The following is a 21,369-nucleotide window of genomic DNA, read 5'->3' on the forward strand; positions in this document are numbered from 1 at the left end:
ATGACTGAGCCACCCAGGCGTCCCTATTGTCCAAGTTGTTTAGACAGAATCTCTATTGTGAGAAAATACTGCTGTTATCTAGTCGGTGAAAATTGTCCAACTATGGAATATTTTACCTTCTTTGTTAAAAAGGAAAGGGGAAGGTTTTCAAAAAATCAAATTCAAGCCAGTAATCCAGTTTAATATACTGCATCAACTTAGAACTTTATTAAAAACGTCAATAAGGAATTTGTTCAGCCTCTTTTCATAGACTTTAAAACCTTCTACCCTAACAGATCCAGTAAAAGGTATACCAGTGTATTAAAAGAAGAAACAAACAATTGTCATATGGGTATTTTTAAAAGATTATGCATGTTGAAGAATAAGAAATGCAATCACATATAAGGGCTATGATTATCTGTAAAAATTTATGATCAAATAGGAATTGTTTGTGATTACAGATAATTCGGCTTCTTTAAAATGCAGGATATTTATGTATGTAGAAAACAGGCTGTTAGAGGATATAATAATAGAAGATTCTGCATACAGAAAAAAAAAATCAACTAAACGTAAACATAACAGGAAATACGGGGAAGGAAGAGAGAACAACAACAGAATCAATGCAAGGCTCCTGAAAGGAACCTGAATGTAGTTGAAAAAAAAAGAAGGTATTTCCAAGAAATAAAATATTCTTGGACAGAATGATTAAAACTTCACAGAAGGTCAATGGTCCCATTATTATATTAAATGATATATTGTTTTTTCTCTGAAAGCTAGACAAGTTGATCTTAAAATTCATTTGGAAGAATAAAGATGTAAGAATAGCTTTGGAAGCACTGAAAATGATCGGTGAAAGTGGGATGGAGGGTGTTATATTAAAATATACTATTTTTTGTAAGAATTTTATTTATTTGACACAGAGAGACAGCGAGAGAGAGAACACAAGCAGGGGGAGCGGGAGAGGGAGAAGCAGGCTCCCACTGAGCAGGGAGCCCAATGAGGGACTCAATCCCAGGACCCCAGGATCAGGTGAGCAGAAGGCAGACGCTTAAGGACTGCGCCACTCAGGCGCCGGGGTACATAAACAAATGTTAAGCTTCAAAAATAGGTTGAAATGAATAAGGGAATTTGTGATAAAGGTGGAGAAAAGCTCATTTTAATAAACCATGCTGAAACAACTATATACTAGGCGGAAAAATGTAAAACTATATTGAATCATATTATCTAATAGTACAAATTATATAATTATCAGATAAATAGAAATACACTGCAAATAGTATAAATGTAAAAAAAATGAAATTTAAGATTAAAATATGAAACTATACAAGCACCAAATATCGGTTTCTAGCCAAGGGACACAGAAAACTTTTCTAGGAACTAAGGTTCTGAAACCACAAAAAAAAGGGTTGACAGATTTAGCTACATAAGCAAACATAAATGCATTCATTAAAGTAGAATGAAAACTTATAATGTAAGTTGCATATATATATATATTGCTAATTATTTTATAGTCCTAACAGACAAAATGATTCTAATATTGAGAAGACCAACACTCCAAAAAAAAAAAAAAAAGGACTTAATGTATAAATAGTTCACAGAAAAAAATCGAAGTATACCCTAGAGTAGAAAAGATGTACAATCCAGCTCATATTTATAATACAAATACAAATTAAAACTGCACTGATGTGCCATTTCTCATCTATCAAGCCCAGATCATTCCAAAGTTTGACAGCATACTATGTTTATAAAGCTGTTACCGAGAGAAATGTAAACTCTCACATTGTTGGTGCAAATGCAAAATTGTACAATTACTATTGTGGTTCCAATGTCTGGCTAAATTATGTAGGAGTCCAACATCTAGAAGTCTACTCAAACATAAGATGGAAAAAAAAAAAAAAAAAAGAACCGTCTTATGCACATGGCTATTCATTTTGTCTTATTCACAGGAACAAAGACAGAGACCTAGGTTATAGACACACAATAGAGTATTATCCATCTTTTAAAATAATATGGAACGGAGGCCTCTATCGAGTACCACTGTGTAAAAAGAGGCTGAGAAATATGAATAAGCACACACATACATGTTTATATTTCTAAGAAAGAAAGAATAAACCCAAACTAATAAGAAACTAACAACAACAACAAAAAAAGCATGGGGACAAGAAACAAGACTTCCTTGATTTTGGTTTCTTTTATAATTTTGACATGATAATTATTTAAATGTTTTACAAAGGTCTAAAAGAATTTTTAGAATTCCCTAAAAATTCAAGACAAATGCAAACACCTAAACTCTATAATGTTGTTTGTAGCATAATTGCCCAGGAAATCATTACTATGATAGCTTTTAAAATACAAAGTTTTGACTGTTGAATGGGAAATACTCCTAAGGAAAAAATATGAACAAAGAAACATTCAACTGCATCCAATGATACTGGTGACATTAGTCCTGGTATCCCTATTAGGGGTTAAAACAAGTAAGTACAAGATTAAATAAATAGTAAGAACAAAGAAATATGAAAAAAACAAACAAACACATGCACTTTGTCTTTCTTACATGCACTATATTTTAGAGTTACCAGATATAGTTGATAAGGGAAAGTTATTCATCAAAAAAAAGCAATTAATAAATGTAGAGGAAAGGAGAGAAAAAATACAAACACAATTCACAAGAATTACAGTGGTAGATAACACTGACAACCCCTAAGCCCAGTAACTCATTTTAACATTTCTAAGTCTAAGACAATCAAGTATCATGTGTATACTTGTTATTGTATCATACCAGGAGGTACTACTACTTAGGATATATTTTTGCCAAGAAAAATTCAACCTGAATCTTATCATGCCAGATCACTATACCCATTTACAGGTAATGCAGGGACAAAAGAGACATGTTTCGACTGCATGAAGAAGTAATGGGACAAATCCATACTGTGGACAAGTCTGCAGGGCAAATGAGCAAGTCCTCCACAAATAAATGCTATGAAAAATAACAAGAGATGAGAATATTATAGATTAGAAGAAACGTAAGGGACTTACCAACCAAATGTGGTATGTGGACCTGATGTAGACTTTCATTCGATCAAACCCTAATAATTTTGAGATAATCAGAAATACCTGGACAAAGACTAAGGATGTGATTGTGTATTGTGATTTAATAAGTTTTTTTTTTTTTAAGAGATACTATGAGGTATTTATGGGAGAAATTGTTATGTCCAGATTTGCTTTAAAATACTGAAGCAAAAAAATGGGGGAAAGACTAGCAAACAACGATATGCTAAAACTAGGTGTTCAGTATATTATCAGTTTATTATACTATTTGCTTTATTTTTTATAATCGCACATTTTCATTTTATTATGGAAATGTTCAAATCTACACAACAAAAGAAGTGCTGCTGAGTCATAGGCCATCATTTTAGGGCAGTTAGGAATTGAGTGACTAATTGGAAACAATGGAGCCTACACAGTAGCACAATATGCTTCTGTTTTGAAAAGCAAAGATAAACCCATGAGAAAGCACTTGTATTTCCTCCTAGCTGCTGAAGAAGTTAATTCGAAACATGCTAAAGGAAGATCATTCTGAGAAGAAAGCCCTGGGAGAAGGGGAGGGGCTGACCACTGACCACAGACGGGCTACTCTGGGAAAGAGAAACAATGTGGATAATGTATAGCTCCCATCAAGTCTGCGGAAGGCAAAGGGTAGAAGTATGTGCAAACAAATATGGACAGCCATATCCTAGTGCACGCAGTAGTCCTGATTTTATTCTTGGGTGTGCTTCCCAGCATTTTCACATGTTTCCATTTCATTTCATTAAAATGAATCACCTGCACACCTACATAAATCTTTGGATATTACGAGATAGACTTTATATATATACACACACACATATAATTATCCATACAGAGAATTATACGATAGTGTAAACATATTTTAGCACATTTCACATACTCCAGGGAAACTTAAGTTATATATGAAGTTGAAGCTTGATTTGTACTTTTTCAAATTAATCTTGACTTTTTAAGTTTTAGGTGCTAACATTAAGGTATTTTAAAACCAGTCTTTCTTCCAAAAATTAGCAAAACACATTCACATACAGATCGCATACTGTTAAAAACAGGACAACGGGCCCGAAACAGAGCTGATTATGCTAAGTTCCATGTCACGAAACCAAGGTTTACCTAGTTACAGTTGTGGCTCTCCCAGGTATGGAATTTTAAACCAGTCAGTCAGAAACTGCCTGATCAGCACTAGTTGGGTAACCTGCTTGATGGACCCTTGCCATTTCCTACATCGATGTAACTCTGCAATAAGCAACCCGCTTTTTTTGCCTAGTATAACTTTCTTGTTTTCCCTTCTCTTTGGTCTATAAAAGTCATTTTGTACAGCTCGTCAGAGCTCCTTTCTAGCTGCTAGGTTGAATGTTGCCCAATTCAAATCAATTTTTGCTCAAATACATTAAAATTTTCACTATGCCTCAGTTTACCTTTTAACAGTGCTATATGATAGATCAGCTACTTTGCAATTTATTGATGATGCTTATAGGAACATTGCCGAATAGGTACCATTTTCTCTAAGAAACTTGAGGCTTAGAGATATTAAATAATATTTTCTATAGTAGGTATAAGTTTTCCCCAGAATTGTTTCATTATTTGCAGCAGCCCCTGGCTGAGAGTTTATGCTGAGAATACAATAGGAAAACATGTTTGTGATCTTGCAGGCTTTAGCATAAACGTCAGAGCAGAGAGTCGGGAACACCCAGCTCGCTCAGGGTGGAACCTGCCCTCAGATAATGAGCGCCAGGAACCCCCGGTCCACTGAAGGGCAGAACGCTGCTCCAACCAAAACTTGATTGCTCTTGACAATAGCTGGCGGGGTCCATAGAAACGTTTAAGAACAGGCCTCATTTGCTGAACGTTACATCATCTAATCCTGTGACCTTCCCCGTGTTGTATTATTATTCACTAGGATGTAATACGGATCATCCCCGTGCCTGTCTGATTGTTTATTGCCAATAAATAGGCGAGATTGCAGCTGTTCAGGGCGATCGCACTCCTGGTGGTGGCGCGCCTTGCGGTCGTCCCCTGCACCCCCGCTCTCTTTCCCGAGCCAACCTGTCTGTGCCTCATCCTTCTCCCACATCATGCTGCGGCTCTGCCGGCAGTGTCACGGCAATTATTGGTTCTAGTTTTTGTAACACAACGTTATAGAAAATTCTCACATATTTTGTTTATAAAACATTTTTCAGTTGATAATGCATTTCCAAATTATTTCAATGTCTCAAGTTACACACCATTTCTAAATGGATTATGTGTAGAGGATATGGCATGAATATTTGTTCTAGAATTTGGACCAAGACCCACTAATACTCCATCTGCAGTTTTTATGTCCCATTTTTAAAACTCATTTCCCTTTCATCTTATTTATTCCTCACATGGCATTTACAGCCTTTTGTTTCCCTGCACACTGGCTAGGCATTCATGCTTAGTATATAGGTAAGTTAGTACCCTTAAACAGTAACTCTCAGACTATAGTCCTGGCCAATTTAGATTTCTGCAGGGGCCCTTTAAGGGCTTTCAAATGAAGAGCAGACATAATCATGCTGGTCTCCAGTCTTAACTCCCCTCACTCTTATGTCCACCTTTGCCATGGTGCTCTCACCAATATTTTACATATTTACTGGTAAGATTTAATTTTAATGAGGATTCTGAGGCTAAAATCACTTCCAGTAAAATTTTAATGTGGATAACTCCAATGCTATCGTACTGACATCCAGAAAGTACGAACATCTGACATCCAGAAAGTATGAACATTTATTCTACAGCTATTGTTTGTGAAGTATTTGGGAGAAAAAGACAGCTTAGATGCAGGCCTTTCTCCAGGTTCATCGAATTTTCACCTTATGAACAAACGTTAGAACATAACCTCCACTATGTAAGACAATGCCAAGTGGTATTCCACCAGATCAATCTCTAAAGGTGGCTAAAGTTGTTCAGGGCTTACTTTGGAAGCAGGGTTTCATCACAGATTTCATAGCATGGATGTTAGAAGGGAAATTCTTTGGGGTGTGTCTGAATGAAATGTACATTTAAGAAAATAGCCAACAACAATATAGTTCACTTTTGCTAGCAGTACTGGGCTTTAAAGGGGAGTGAAAGTCAACCAGTCTTCCATTCTCTCCCTAGCTGGTCCCCTCACTTTTTCCTTTTTAATGTGGACTCCCTTCCTTTGGTGAAAAATGAAGAGAGTAAAGCAGGTAACAATCCAAGAGAAGAAACTCTTGACAAGAAGCAATAGATGGTTTTACTCGTTCCAAACCTTTATTCTGTACCAGTTATCAGAGTAGTTCTCTAGAGATGGCTTGCCATGTGGTTGGAGAATTTAAGACCCCCTGACAACATAACAAAGGGTAAAGCTTCCAGTTCCATCGTGCCCAGATTTGAGAATGTGTGAATATTGCCCGGCACAGACTGAAATCAAATTTCCACATTTGCATTTTAGAGTAGGTAATACCTTCCGTAACACTTTAAAACTGTATTAATGTGCATTGAAGCTGCCTAAATACCGATTCAATATTTCAAATTTAAGACTTAGACAGTAATTCCGGCTTCCTGAGCATAATATAAAAAAAATTCCACAGCAAATTTAATAGACACTTCAGTTTCCAAAGTGACACCATCATTTTTGTGTGCGCCCTACCTGGCAATACCTTCCAAGTGCATCCCCAAAACAGATGTAAATGGTGAACTGAACAAATTAAGGGAGGGAATCTTGACAGTTTAATACTGTATGTTACAAAACGCTTAAGGAACAAATTTCTTGTATTGGAGCGAATACCTTCTTCATATGATTTACAATGTCACAATCCGTAGTCCTTTTTCTTCTAAGTCAGAAGATAAAATCCAATACAACCAACCAACAAACGAAGCAACTGTGTCAAGGGCAGCCCTTCCTTTTAGCTCTATAGCAAAGAAAGGCAAACGACCACATCAAGGGAGTATACATCATTTATTGGCCCAATATGCAGTTTTTGTAGATATGCAGATTAGTTTTCCTAAACTGGTGTTTGCCATTAGATGTATGGGCGTAAAAATCTACAGGATTTTCCACTTGCAGAGGGTGGCTGATTAGTGCAGACAATGACTCGGCAAGAATGTCTCTTACAATTATGTACACTTGTGGCCAAAGGGCTATGTTAATTAGGAACCTGCCTCAATTAGCAAAGATCGGAACAATGGGAAAAGAAGGTGTTCACAGTAAGAAGTCTATCAAAAAAAAAAAAAGCAAGCAGCTGGAGAATTTAACACCAACAGGTGAGTTAAGAGAAAAGTCTGAAGGAACAGGACAGGTCAAGAGCTTTTTCTCTGCATACACACATGTTCTTGGGTAAAGAAAAAACAAAAAAGCTTAGTATAAAAAAATATGTTGAAAGACCAGAACTCATACACTGTCATCACAAAACCAATCTAATTTTCCCTACGCCTGTTATTGAAACCTACTCTGTGAGGTTTTATCCTGCTCCAGAATAAAATCCCTACCTATCCCCAAAGCTTATTTGCTCACGCACAAGAAACCCACAGGTTATTTTAGCTAAAAACAAGTTTCAGTTCTGTATTTGGTATTCCCAGTCCTGTATAGTCATCAAAATTTTGAAATCATTCAAAGATAATTTCTCTCCTAAGTCTGGTGCAGTCTGGAAATGGGAAAGTGAGAAAGGAGACCTGCTCAGCTTTTCCTGTTTCCAGTCTTAACAAAGGTAAGGAAGGATCCCCGTTGCACTCGCACTGGCTGGAGTAGCTGCACTGATCAGTGGGATTGAAATAAACTTAGAAGCTGATTTTGTTTTTGTTTTGTTTTTTGTAGAACACTCCATCACTAGGGAGCAATTCTCATTAGGCCAAAGGTAAAAGATCAGAAACTTCCACCCCTCCTCCATGAGGGCAAGAGGTAGAAATGCTCTTCTCTAATACAACTCTTATAACCCCAGGCATTTGGAATCAAGTGGCACCAAGGATTTTAGACCTCCTCTTTTCATGTCCTGAATAGATGATCTACCACCTCCATTTGGGCTGTGGGAGTATTTGTCAGGCATGGTTATTCCCTTGCAGCTATATGTATATGAAGACGGCACAGGATTTATCAAACAGATGTATACACACAAAGGATTTATTGTTTTTAAATTCTAACAATTCTCTTTAGTCATGTGAACTGGGTTCTTGTCCTCCGCTCACCTTACTGTAGTGCTTTTTTTTCTTCGAACCATGAAGATGAACAAATTTAAGTCCGGTTTCCACTACCCAGGAGTACATTGCAGTCTGAAATGCCAATTACCAAAATACTCGTCAGCCTATGGTCTGATACTGCTTAAAGGTTGTTCTTAAAATATACAGACTTTCTCTGACTACACAATGCCATCACTTATATTTATTTCACTTTATTTTATTCTATTTTCTGCTGCAATACTGCAGTGATGAATTCAAGTTCCTTCTGTGCTCTTCAAAATGCCTGCAGCAAACTGCCTAGAAGGGAATCATATAAAAATCCTTCTACACCTGGGGTCAGAGAGGCTTTTGAGACTTTCCCTAACTTAGTCGGCAACAAAACAAACTTTTTCAAGTGGATTATTACCTGAAGACTCTCCCACTATTGTGTAGAGCTGATTTCTTATCTTCTTCTACCACACACCACCCTTTTGAAAACACTGAGACTAACATTTCTCCTCTCTGTGTTGCTTGGGTTTTATTGCTCTATCACTAGTGATTGCCTAGGATTTTCATTTAGGTATGTGCAGACTGTCTATCTTGTTTTGAAATTCTCCAACATATAGAGAAATGTTGACGAGGAAAAAATACCCAGTTATCCATCCATGTTACTATGTATGAAAAAACGAAAATTCTCTATCCTTCATTCCTCACCTCACTGTAATTTCTTAGATTTTTACCAGTTCCAGAAACTGCTCTCACCAGAGCAGATCCATGCCCAGTGTCCCTTTCAGCTATTTGAACTTTCCTCACAATCATGCATTTGACTTGCACAACATATTCTACCCCCCTTTTTTTTAATCTGACGATGGTCGTTTGTCACATGAATTGAATCTTCGTCCTCTACTCACCTTGCAATATTGCTTTCGATCTTAGATCCATGAAGAGCAACAGATGAAATTCCTGTTTATTTAGAAGCCACAGCCATGGGGTTACCAATCACATTTACAGCAACAACTTTTGTATTCCTATTGTGGAGTGGCACGTTAGCATCCCAACTATTTTAATAAGCCTTCTTGACTATAAATATTAACAAACTAAAAGCTACATTTATCAGATTCCTTTGTGATATAGCTTAAACCTAGAAAGAATGGATGCATTTCTAGAAACACAAACTACTACAACTAAATCATGGAAAAAACGGAAAATCTGAAAAAAAAATGGAATCAGTAACCAAAAATCTCCCAACAAACTTAAGTCCAAGACCAGACAGCTTCACTGGCTAATTCTCCAAGTGAAAGATAAATGAATACCAATCCTTTCCAAACTCTTCCAAAAAAACGAAAATCAGAGGGAAAACACACCCAGACTCATTTTACACAACCAGCATTACCCTGATACCAAAAACCAGACAAGGACACTGTAAGAAAATTGTAGGCCAATATCCTTGATGAGCACAGATGCAAAAATCTTCCATAAAGTATTAGCAAACCAAATTCAACAAACTTGGTAGGTTAAACCAACACTAATTTGCACACACATTTCATAGCAACATCATTCACAAAAACCACAAGTAGAAGCAACCCAAGTATTCACTGATGAATGTATAAACAAAATATGGTATATGCATACGATTAGCCAAAAAAAAAGAAAAATTCTGACATATGCTATAACAGGGATAAACCTTGAACATAATATTCTAAATGAAATAAGCTAGTCACCAAAATTTTACAAATAATATAGGATTCCACTTACCTGAGTTATCTAAGGAGTCAAATTCACAGACAGCAGTAGCATAACTTGTTGGGGTTGGTGGGAGAGAGAAAACGCGGAGTTGTTGCTTAATGGGTATGAAGGTTCAGTTTGCAAGATGGAAAGAATTCTGGAGATTGGTTGCAAAACATTATACTATGAATATACTTAATACTAATAAACAGTACCCTTAAAAATAGTTCAGATGGTTAAGTTTTACGTTAGGTCTATTTTACCACAATTAAATCTTTAAAAAATCAAAAGCTTTTTCAAATATACACAAACCCCCACGTTTTTTTGTTTGTTTTTGTGTGTGTGTGTTTTTACCTCAGAATTCCGTAGGTTAGAAATCCAACACGGGTCTCATTGGGCAAAATCAAGGTGTCAGCAGGTCTGTCTTCTGAAGGTTCCAGCGGAGAAACCGTTCCCTGTAAAAATAGCTTCTTGAAGCTGCCACATTCTTCAGTTTATGGCCGCTTTCCTCCATGCTTAGAGCCAGCAACAGGTGATTGGAATACTCTTAAATTCAATCTCTGGTTGACTGCAGCTGAAAATGCATCTCCACTTTTAAGGATCTATGGTGGTTAAACTGGCGTTGGTTCACAAACTCGGGAGTTCCTGGGGTGAAATCCCAAACTGGTTCCCATAACAGAGAGCGAGGAGAGACGGAAGAAAGCAGCAGACCGCTGCAAACTGGTAGCTGCAGTTTTAATAAGCAAGGAAACTTACATCTGCAGTTTGTCTTAGGCAGCCGAAAGACAAGTAAATCTTCACACCCATTTGACAGAATCTTAGAAGTTTATATAGAGGTTTTACCTGGGCTCAGCATACATAATGTCCACATAGTTACAGTAACACCTTACTCTTTCAAGACTAAATTCTTGAAACAGCTCCTAGTGTGGGCACAGCGGGCAGAATGTAAATTCCCAGGACAGGGGAGAGGGCGAGGAGCCTCTGATTGCCCAAGCCCAGCCCCCGGGGTCAACCAGGGGTCATGTCCTCTTGATGACCTCCTCCAACAACTGAGCCCACCTGGATGAGGAAGAGAATCTGCCCATCTTGATCTTAATCACAATCAGCAAAACCCTTTTGTCAGGATAGGTAATGCATTCACAGGTGCCAAGGATTAGGGTGTGGCCATATAGGGAGATCAGCCTTTTGACAAACAGAGTGAGTGGGAGACAAGCTGGGTAATAAGCATTTGTTTTGCTGTCACAAGTACTGATTATACTAGCATGGTTTTGTAGTCAGTAATCATAACGGCAGCTCTTGAACCCTGGCGTAGAAAGGGATGTTTTGTTATTAGCTTTGATAAAAGTGGGTTCCTGATTGAGTAGTTTCCTGATTATGGCTGAGCCACTTATCCCTAGAAGTTCAACCCAAAGTCTGCTCCTTTAGGCAACTGATCAGTTATAAATCTAAAATACTGTGTAATAAATTCCTTTCTACAAAAATCAGCAAGATTGGATTATATTGTCTGTGGCTGAACTGGGGTAGTTTAACCCCCACATCTGTATTACTAGGCAGAGAACTTCCTGACATTGAATGCCCACTTATCTGATGGGTATCTACTTTTAGGAAATCTTTAAGGATTTTGAAAGGCAGCATACGAAACCCGACGTCATAATTTTACCCTCACATTTGGACCTCTTTCTTGTTCCCTGTATCATTAAAGCCTGATCTGAGTTCTCAGTCTAAACCTTGGGAATCATCTAAGAATAAACTACTTTTTTTAAATTCCCCATATTCATTTAAGAATAAACTAATGAATCATCGAACTTTACATAAAAAAAAACAGGGATGTACTGTATGGTGACTAACATAGTATAATAAAAAAATATTATAAAAAAAGAATAAATAATATTAAATCTTCTCCATATTCCTCAAATTCACACCTGTCTATTCCTATTCATGCTTCATCAACTCTTAACAAGATTACTATCAACACCTGTTAACGAATCTCTCGATCACTAAAAGCTTTTTTTTGCTTGATTGAGATATAATTGACAAATAACATTGAGTAAGTTTAAGATGTACAGCATGATGATTTGATATACATATATACTGCAGAATGATTACCACAATAAGGGTAGTTAACACATCCATAAATCCATTACCTCACATAGTTATTTGTGTGTGTGTGTGTGTGTGTGGTAAGGACTTCTAACATCTATTCTCTTAGCAACTTTCAGTTACGTAATACAGTACTGCTAACTATGGTTACCGTGCTGTACGTTACATCCCCAGAACTTATCTGTCTTATAATTGGAAGTTTGTACTCTTTGACCAACTTTACTGATTTCCCTCACTCCTTTCCCCAGCCTCCAAACTACCAATTTACTGTTTCTATGAGTTGTTTTTTATTTTTTATTTTATTTTATTTTTAAGATTTTTATTTATTTATTTGACAGAGACAGCCAGAGAGAGAGGGAACACAAGCAGGGGGAGTGGGAGAGGAAGAAGCAGGCTCCCGGCGGAGTAGGGAGCCCGATACGGGGCTCAATGCAGGGCTCAATCCCAGGATCCTGGGATCACGCCCTGAGCCGAAGGCAGACACTTAATGACTGACCACCCGGGCGCCCCTATGAGTTCAGTTTTTTAGATTCCACATGTAAGTGAGATCATACAGTGTTTATCTTCCTCTGCCTTACTTATTTCACTTAGCATAATGCCCTCAAGATCCATCCACATTGCCACAGATGGAAGGATTATTTTTTACATGGCTAATATTCATATATAGACATATATGTATACATATATATACACACACCACATTTTCTTTATCCGTTCATCTGTTGATGGACACTTAGTTTTTTCCCATGATTCGGCTATTATAAATAATGCTACAGTGAATATGGGGGTGCAGATCTTTTTGAGATAGTGGTTTTGTTTCCTTTGGATATATACCCAGAAGTAAGAGTGCTGGATAATAATATGATAGTTCTATTTTTAATTTCTCGAGAACACTCTATACTGTTTTCCATAGTGACTGCACTAATTTATATTTTCACCAATGGTTCACAAAAATTCCCTTTTTTCCACATCCTCTCCAGCACTTATTCTCTTGACTTTTTGATACCAGCCACTCTAACAGGTGTGAGGTAACAACTCATTGTAGTTTTGATTCACATTCTTCTGATGATTAGTGAAGTTGAGCATCCTCTCATGTACCTGTTGGCCATTTGCACGTCTTGTTTGGAAAAATATCTATTCAGGTAATCTGTTCAGTTTTAAAACAGTATTTGTTTCTTTTTGCTATTAAGTTGTAGCAGTTCCTCATATACTTTGGATATTAACCTCTTATCAGATAGATGATTTGCCAATATTCCCATAGGAATCATTCCCATTGTTTCATTTTGTTGACAGTTTCATTTGCCATTCAGAAGCTTTTTAGTTTAATATAGTCCCAATTATTGGTTTTTTGCTTTAGTTGCTTGTGATTTTGGTGTCCTATCCCAAAAATTACTGCCAAGGAGACATTCCCTGTATTTTCTTCAGAGTTCTCATCAAGGATCTCTCTGAAAAGTGTATCAGGTTATATGACTACTTTGTTAGAAATCTTTCAAAGACATTATTTCTGTTTGCCTATCCTAACATATCCACCTGAGCATGCTATGTCACTTTTGCTGATTTCCACACCTTCATTTTTCATCACGGCTTCATTTTTAAAAAATATTTTATTTATTTATTTGTCAGAGAGAGAGAGAGCACAAGCAGGGGGAGCAGCAGATAGAGGTCAGAAGCAGGACTCAATCCTAGGACCCTGGGATCATAACCAAACCTTTCATCATGGTTTCAAATGTAATCCATGTTCAAGCACCCTAAACTACCTTTGGCTACCTGAAATATTATGTTCCCCCTTTTAATGACATGCTGTCATTTTTAGACATGCTATCTGCTTTATCTGAACCTCCATTTACTCATACATGCTCCAGCTACCCGCCTTTAATGTCAGGCCTCAAATTCTTAGTTATGGATGCACATCAGAATCTTCTGTTTTGTTTTTGGAGTGGGGGGTGGCTTGTTTTGTTTTTAATTATCCTGAGTCAAGGCATAATCCCTAGAATTTTTCATTGGCTCATGCCCAGGAAATTATTGCATGCTTAAGAAATATTCCCAAAATGGTTCTGATAACACAGTTATGACAGAGAATTAATGCTATAGTGGTTACACGGATCAGATTTCAGAGCCAGACAGACTTCATTTCAGTTCAAATATAATTCTTCTCACTTCTTAATTGTATGATTGTGGACAAGTCACTTCACCATCAAAAGTTCAATTCCTATAATAATATTTTGACTTTCTAGATTGTCAGTTTTAAAGAACTTCTTTGAACAGTTTTAGATTTACAGAAAAATTGGAAATACAGGATAAAGGGTTCCTAAGTACCCTGCACCCAGTTTACCTTATTATTAATGGCTTATATTAGTATGGTATATTACCTACTATGAATTATTCATAACTGAAATACCACTATTAACTGAAGTTTATAATATATTCAGATTTTCTTAGTTTTTACATATCGTCCTTTTTCTGTATGGAATCCCATCTAAGATATCCCCTTACATTTTGTTTTAATGTCTCTTTCGGCTACTCTTGGTAGTGACAGTTTCTAAGACTTTTCTTGTTTTTGGTGACATTGACAGTTTTGAGGAGTGCTGCTCAGCTATTGTGTAGAATGTCCTTCAGTTAGGATTCTTCTGATGTTTTTGTCACGAATAGACTGAGATTATGGGTTTTTGGGAGAAAGATGACAGATATGAAGTGCTATTCTCATCATATCATATCAAGGACGCATATTATCAACATGACATTACTGTTACATTGACCTTAATCACTGGGATAAGGTAGCATTTGCTATATTTCTCCATAAAAATGTTGATCATTTTTCCCAGTTTCCATACTGTGCTCTTGGGAAGACAGTACTACATGCAGGCTTTACTAAAGGAGTGGGGGGCTATGCCCTCTTTCTCGAGGGCATAGTAGTGATGCATATCATTTGAAATTCTTCTGCATAGAAGATTTTTCTCTTCTCCCTCATTATTTATTCAATCACCAATGTATATTGGTGTGTCCTCATAGATATTTCATATATTGGGCTACAATTCAATATTATTTTATTAATTTTGTCTAAATTATTCCAGCTTTGACTATTGGGAGCTCTGTCAATTGGCTCCTGTGTCCCTCTGATGTACCCCCAATAATGCAGTTTTGTTTTGTTTTTTAATTGCTTCCTTTCTTTCTGACACTACAAAATGGTCAGCTCATCGTTATATTTTTTGCCCTAGTGCTAGAATCAGCCATTTCTCCCAAGAAGCTCGGGTTCCTTTTACTGAAGAATGGTATTAGAAATCAAGATCAGGGTGCTATGTGTGCTAATTGTTAGTGGGGTGATATTACTTCTAGGTCCTCTCAGCTGGCACAGCAAGGGAATATATATACTAATATATATATGGGTGTGTGTGTGTATAAATATATATACCTCGAAATATATTTCTCTATATATTTCTCTATGTGCCTATATGTATCTATATTAAGCTAAACATGAGCTCATACTGATGTCCTCAGTTCTAATTTTCCAATTTGTTACTTACCACATGGTCATATGCATCCTTCTTGACCTGTCCCTTGTTTATTTATGACCTCCCACTCCGAGAGTGAGAAACCTGACTCCTATAATTCTTTATTCACTTACTTCCCTTATACGTATATGAGGGTATCAGAATTCTAAGCTTGTAACCTCATGGGAAATATCTGTATCAACTACAGTATAGTGCTTAGCCACAGTTTCCATTTCCCTTTAGTTTTACATGTCCAAAGTTATGGAAGTCAGCACCTCCTTCCCCTATGCATTCAATGAGATTGTTTCATACATAGTAATATGGTTAGATTATTTTGTCACATTCTGCATTCTATCCTTGGGGCACCTCAACTATTCAATATATTTTTTTAAATTAGCACACAGTAAGTTTCATTTCTGTGATGAAAAGTTCTATGCATAAGGTCTTCTTTTACTCAATATTATAATATCATACAGAAGTTTCACCACCCTAAAAATTTGTCTATTCTTCATCTGTTCAACCCTCCTCCCCTAAAAGGCAACAACTGATTTTTTTATAGTCACTTTAGCTTTGCATTTTCAAAGAATGCATTTCCACAGCATTTTAAGACTGGCTTCTTTCACTTAGGAATATGCACTTAAAATGCTTCTATCATTTTCATGGCTCAACAGCTCGTTCCTTTTTATCACAGAATATAATATAATTTTATGGATGTATGATACTTCTAAAAGATCTATTTGCTTATTGAAGGACATCTTGATTGCTTCCAGTTTTTGGTGATTGCAAAGAAAGTTGCTAAAACATTCATGAACAGGTTTCTGTGTGAACATGTTTTCAAATCAGTTGGATAAATACCTAAGAGTGTGATTGTTGGAGCATATGGTAAACTCTTTAACTTTGTAAGAAACTGTTAATTTGTCTTCTGAAGTGTCTGTACCATTTTCATTCCCACTAGGAATGAATGAGGGTTCTCATCATTTCACATCTTCACCAGCAACGGGTATTGTCAGGGTTTTGAATTTTAACCATTCTAATAGATATACAATAATATATCATTTTTGTTTTGATTTGAAGCTCTCTAATTACAAATAATGTTGAGCATCACTTTTCATACACTCACTTGCCATCTATGTTTCTTCTTTTATGTTTGTTCAGATATTTGCTTATTTTTAAATTGGGATGTTTTTCTTATCGTTGAGTTGGAAGGGTTCCTTGTCAATATTGGATATAAGTCCTCTACTATATATGTGTTTTGTTAACTATTTTCTTCTGTCTCTCACTAATATATCAATTCTCTTAACAGTGTCTTCCATGGAGGAGAAATTTTTATTTAAATAAATATTGCCCAACTTACCAATTTTTTCTTTCATGGATTACAGTTTTGGTGTTGTATCTAAAAAATCCTACACTAACCCTAAGTGTCTAGTTCTGCTTTGTTTTGTTTGCACATGGACATCTGATTTTCTTCAGTGCCGTTTGTTGAAAAAATTACCCTTTTCCAATTAATTCATTTATGGAGAATTAGCTCCTTTATGAGGAATTAGTTTACTATACGTTGTTTTTCTCTTTCTTGACTCCCTTTTCTCTTGCATTGATCTACGTGTCTTATCAGCTTCCCCATACCATGCTGTCAGGACTATTGTAGCATCGCACATCATAAAAACTGACAGTACTGTCAATATCTAGAAAATATTGTACTGGGATTTTGATTGGAATTGTAACAATTTATAGATCAATTCAGAAAGAATTTACATCTTAACAATATTAAGTCCTCTCTCCATTAACATGGACCATCTCTCCATTTATTTGGATCTTCTTGGATTTCTTTCATCAAAGTTTTACAGCTTACACATATAGATTCTGTACATATTTTGTTAGATTTATAATTAAATATTTCATAAATGGTGTTAATTTTAAATTTTATATTCCAATTGATCATTGCTAATCTATAGAAAACCATCTGACCTTTGAATACTGATCTAGCCTGTGACTTTGCTATACTTACTTATTACTTCCAGGAGTTTGTTGTTGTTGTTGTTGTTGTTGATTCTTTGGGATTTTCTATATAGACAATCATGCCATCTCTAAAAGGTAAAATATATAAACACAATAGAAAAAATAATTTAAATGGTGCAAAGAGACTACAGATCTCAGTATTGCCAGACATAGATGTTAATGTTACTACTTACTATATTCAAGGATATAAAAGATATATTAATAATTTAATCAAACTCCTCAAAATGTTAAGATAAAATGATCAAGTGAAAACTATAGAGGTAAAGAAAAACTAGAACTAAACATATGTATATGACGGAAGATGAGATACAGCTGAATTAAAAAAGAGTAAACTAGAATATGTCAGTAGAAAACATACTGAATGAAGACTGAAGAGAATAAAAAAAATCAGAAAATACAGAACACATAATAAGATAGACACGAAGGATAAGATAGACACGAAGGTTACTGTTGGAAAATCCACTATATCTATAATTGGAAGACCTAAAAAAAAGGCGAAGGGAGAGATAATGTGGCAAGGCCATTAATCGAAGAGATAAGGGATGGAACTGTGCCTGCTATGACTGCCATAACAAAGTACCACAGATTGGGTGAATTAAACACCAAGACACTTCTCACATTTCTGGAGACCAAAAGTCTAAGATCAAGGTTCTAGTAGGTTTGGTTGTCCTGAGGTCTCCTTGGTTTGCAGATTATCATTCTTATGCTGTATCCTCATATGGCTGTTCCACTGTGCTCATGCATCCCTGGGGTCTCCTCTTATAAAAACTCTAGTCTTATTCTACTTAAGAATTTTGGTGGAACACAGTACAGTCTATAACTAGAATTTTGCGAGTTTGTTTAAAACACACACACGTAGACATCAAATAACATATCCAAGAGCTATGCATAGCAGCATATCATCAGATGGTAGTTTTAATTCAAATATATGATAATAATTAAATTAAATATAAATGGGTGAAGGCTCCAGTGAAAAGATAAAGATTGTTAGACTGTATGAAAAACTGAAATCAAATGATGTGCTATTTGTAAGAAAAAAACCCACAAGATTATTAAAAATGTGGAAGGGTGGAAATAGTACACTCAGAAATACCAAAAGAAAGCCAATGAAGTTGTGTGATTATCAAAATAGAATTCAAAAAGTGAACAAAAATACATCACATATAAAAGCACAACCTTTCTCTTAATAATTAAATCCAGAAAAATACAACACAATTAAAATTTTATATACCTTTTAAAATATAGTACCACATATATAAAGCAAAACTGGCAGATCTGAAAGGAAAAATAGACTCAGAATTGTAATGGAAGATTTTACCTACCAATAGAACAAGTAGATATGTATTTGAAAATAATGTATAAATGTTGAAGAGCAGAATTAATAAATTACTTAATTTACATACATTATTACATATCCATATATTATGTGTATTTTATAGTATACATTAATTTACATATATACAATTTTGAGCCAAACAGCAAGATGAACATTCTGTTAAGGCACATATGGGCTTTGTACAGAAATGACCATATGTTAGTATATTTCAGCAAAATTTAAAAGACTAAATTTACACAGAGTATATTCTCTAAATTTATTGCCATTGCCTAGAAACAAATTTCCCATACATTTACAAATAAAGAAATATAATTTAAAATAACACGTGGCTCAAAAATAAAGCCAAAGTGGCAATTAGAAAATGTTTTGAGCTGAATAATAATGAAAATACTACAAATCAAATCACTGAGATACAACTGAAACTATCCTTAGAGAAAAATGTATAGCTATTTTAGGAAAAGTTTTTAAGAACTGCTAAAAGTTAGACATGTATTTTCTATTCAAAATCAGTTGGCAAACACTTAGACTCATTGCCATAGCCAACTAAAAGGAATGCTGGCAATGTAGTATTTTACTATGCACCGTTTACTAGACAACATTTAACATGAAATATAAATTACTAAGGGAAAATAAGGAAAATTCATATGGAATTCAGTTAGCAGGAATTGACACACAGTACCAGTGGCAAGAAGAATGTGAGCTTGACCCCTATATACTAAATTTTCCCAACACATGTGACCAGAGCAGAATGTTCTTATATTTCCCACTGTATTTCTTAGCATAACTAACGTTAACTGCAGTAATCTCAGTGGCTTATTAGAATAAGGATTTACTTCATGTCTGCTTCAGATTCGAACGCAGATTCAAAGGGTGGGGATGCATGGTGGTTCAGCTCCATGCAGTCATTCAGGGACCTATGCTGCTTCCATCAAGTGGCTCTTCCCCTGGAACCCAGAAGTCTTCTGCTGAATCTTCTGTATCTATCTTGTAGACAAAAAGAGAGAGAAGGTTGGGAAGATTACATGAACATTTCCTTTTTTTTTTCTTTTTTCTTTTTCATTTCTTAGAGAGGGAGAGAGACAGAGCCTGACATGGGGCTCCATCTCACAAACCTGAGATCATGACCTGAGCTGAAACCAAGAACGGAACACTTAACCAACTGAGCCACCCAGGCACCCCTCCTATGGTAATTTTAAATGTGGTATACACCACATTTCATTGGCAAGCACTTAATCACATGGTTCTACCTACAAAGGAGGCTAGAAAAGGTCGTCTGTATGCCTAGGATGAAAACAGAAACAATTTACTGACCAGATGGCCAGTTTTTCCTATATGCACAGTTTTCTAGTACATATCTCTTAAACAATGCTAATGGAACTAGAGTTGCAATATAATTTTCTTCTCAGAGTATACATTATAGTAAAAACATGTTGGGATTAAATTAGATTAATCCCACTTGATACCAAAGTACACTTTATATTTTTGAATTATAATATGTGACTTTCACAACTACTACTGTTATTTCTAAAATAGCCTTATAATTGATGTTGAAGAAATTATAGTCATCTATTTATTTTTAAATGTAGATAAGTTAGGAGAACAAAAGCATTTAAAAAAAAATTTTTTTTTTTTTGACAGAGAGAGACACAGCCAGTGAGAGTTGGAACACAGGCAGGGGGAGTGGGAGAGGAAGAAGCAGGCTCCCAGTGGAGGAGCCCGATGTGGGGCTCAATCCCAGGACCCTGGGATCAGGCCCTGAGCCGAAGGCAGACGCTTAATGACTGAGCCACCGAGACGCCCCCAAAAGCATTTTTATAAAATGTGGCCCAAATGAAAATATATTTTTAAACGTCTATCATGAATAAAATGCTATAAAAATAAGTTTGTTTCATGGTGCTCATGTTTTTTCTCTACAAATTAAAATTTATTACAGAAATAATATAACCAAGGATAATTTATTCTATTTAAAATATTCAATTTAGCCTTAAAATTATAAAATATATATCCTTATCAAGTATGATTCCACCAAATGTGAGAGCAAAAGAGTTAATTAAACAAGATATCACTGAATCTCTACCATCTAATTTAATACAACTTTAATGATAAATGTCCCTCTGAAACTATTTTTCTAGTATTTAGTAATTGTGCATATGATTGTAAGAAAAATGAGATCCCCAAATGATAAAACAAAAACTATCAGAATATACAAAGTAATACATATGAATAAAATAAACTGTATTGGTTGACTGTTGAAATAAAAGCTAAAATATGGTTATCCTATTTTCTAAGCCTCTGGAAAAAATAATAACACAACAAAACACAAAATAGCTACAATAACTTTCCTGCATCCTTTTCTTATAGGAAAACTTGTTGAGTTTCCTCTTGAATTGATGTACAATATTTACTTCTCTTGCTGACTCCAGCACTTTGTTCCATCTCATTAATTCAAGGAGTAAGAAACATCAAGGAACATCAGGAACATCATTAATCCAAAGACCATTTCTGGCCATGCCTAAGTGAAGCTATTAA

General features: G+C 35.6%; 1 long non-coding RNA gene across 1 annotated transcript in view; it reads left to right on the forward strand.

Annotated features, from left to right (window-relative positions):
* Positions 1–20,684, forward strand: part of LOC130542788 (uncharacterized) — a 132,590-nt gene extending 111,906 nt beyond the window's left edge. The window contains exons 2-3 of the long non-coding RNA XR_008957603.1: positions 19,908–20,026; positions 20,479–20,684. This is a non-coding gene — a long non-coding RNA (uncharacterized LOC130542788). The remainder of the gene's footprint in view (positions 1–19,907; positions 20,027–20,478) is intronic.
* Positions 20,685–21,369: the final 685 nt, after the last annotated feature.

The sequence above is a fragment of the Ursus arctos genome, unplaced genomic scaffold (assembly GCF_023065955.2).
Source record: "Ursus arctos isolate Adak ecotype North America unplaced genomic scaffold, UrsArc2.0 scaffold_5, whole genome shotgun sequence".
Classification (NCBI taxonomy): Eukaryota; Metazoa; Chordata; class Mammalia; order Carnivora; family Ursidae; genus Ursus; species Ursus arctos.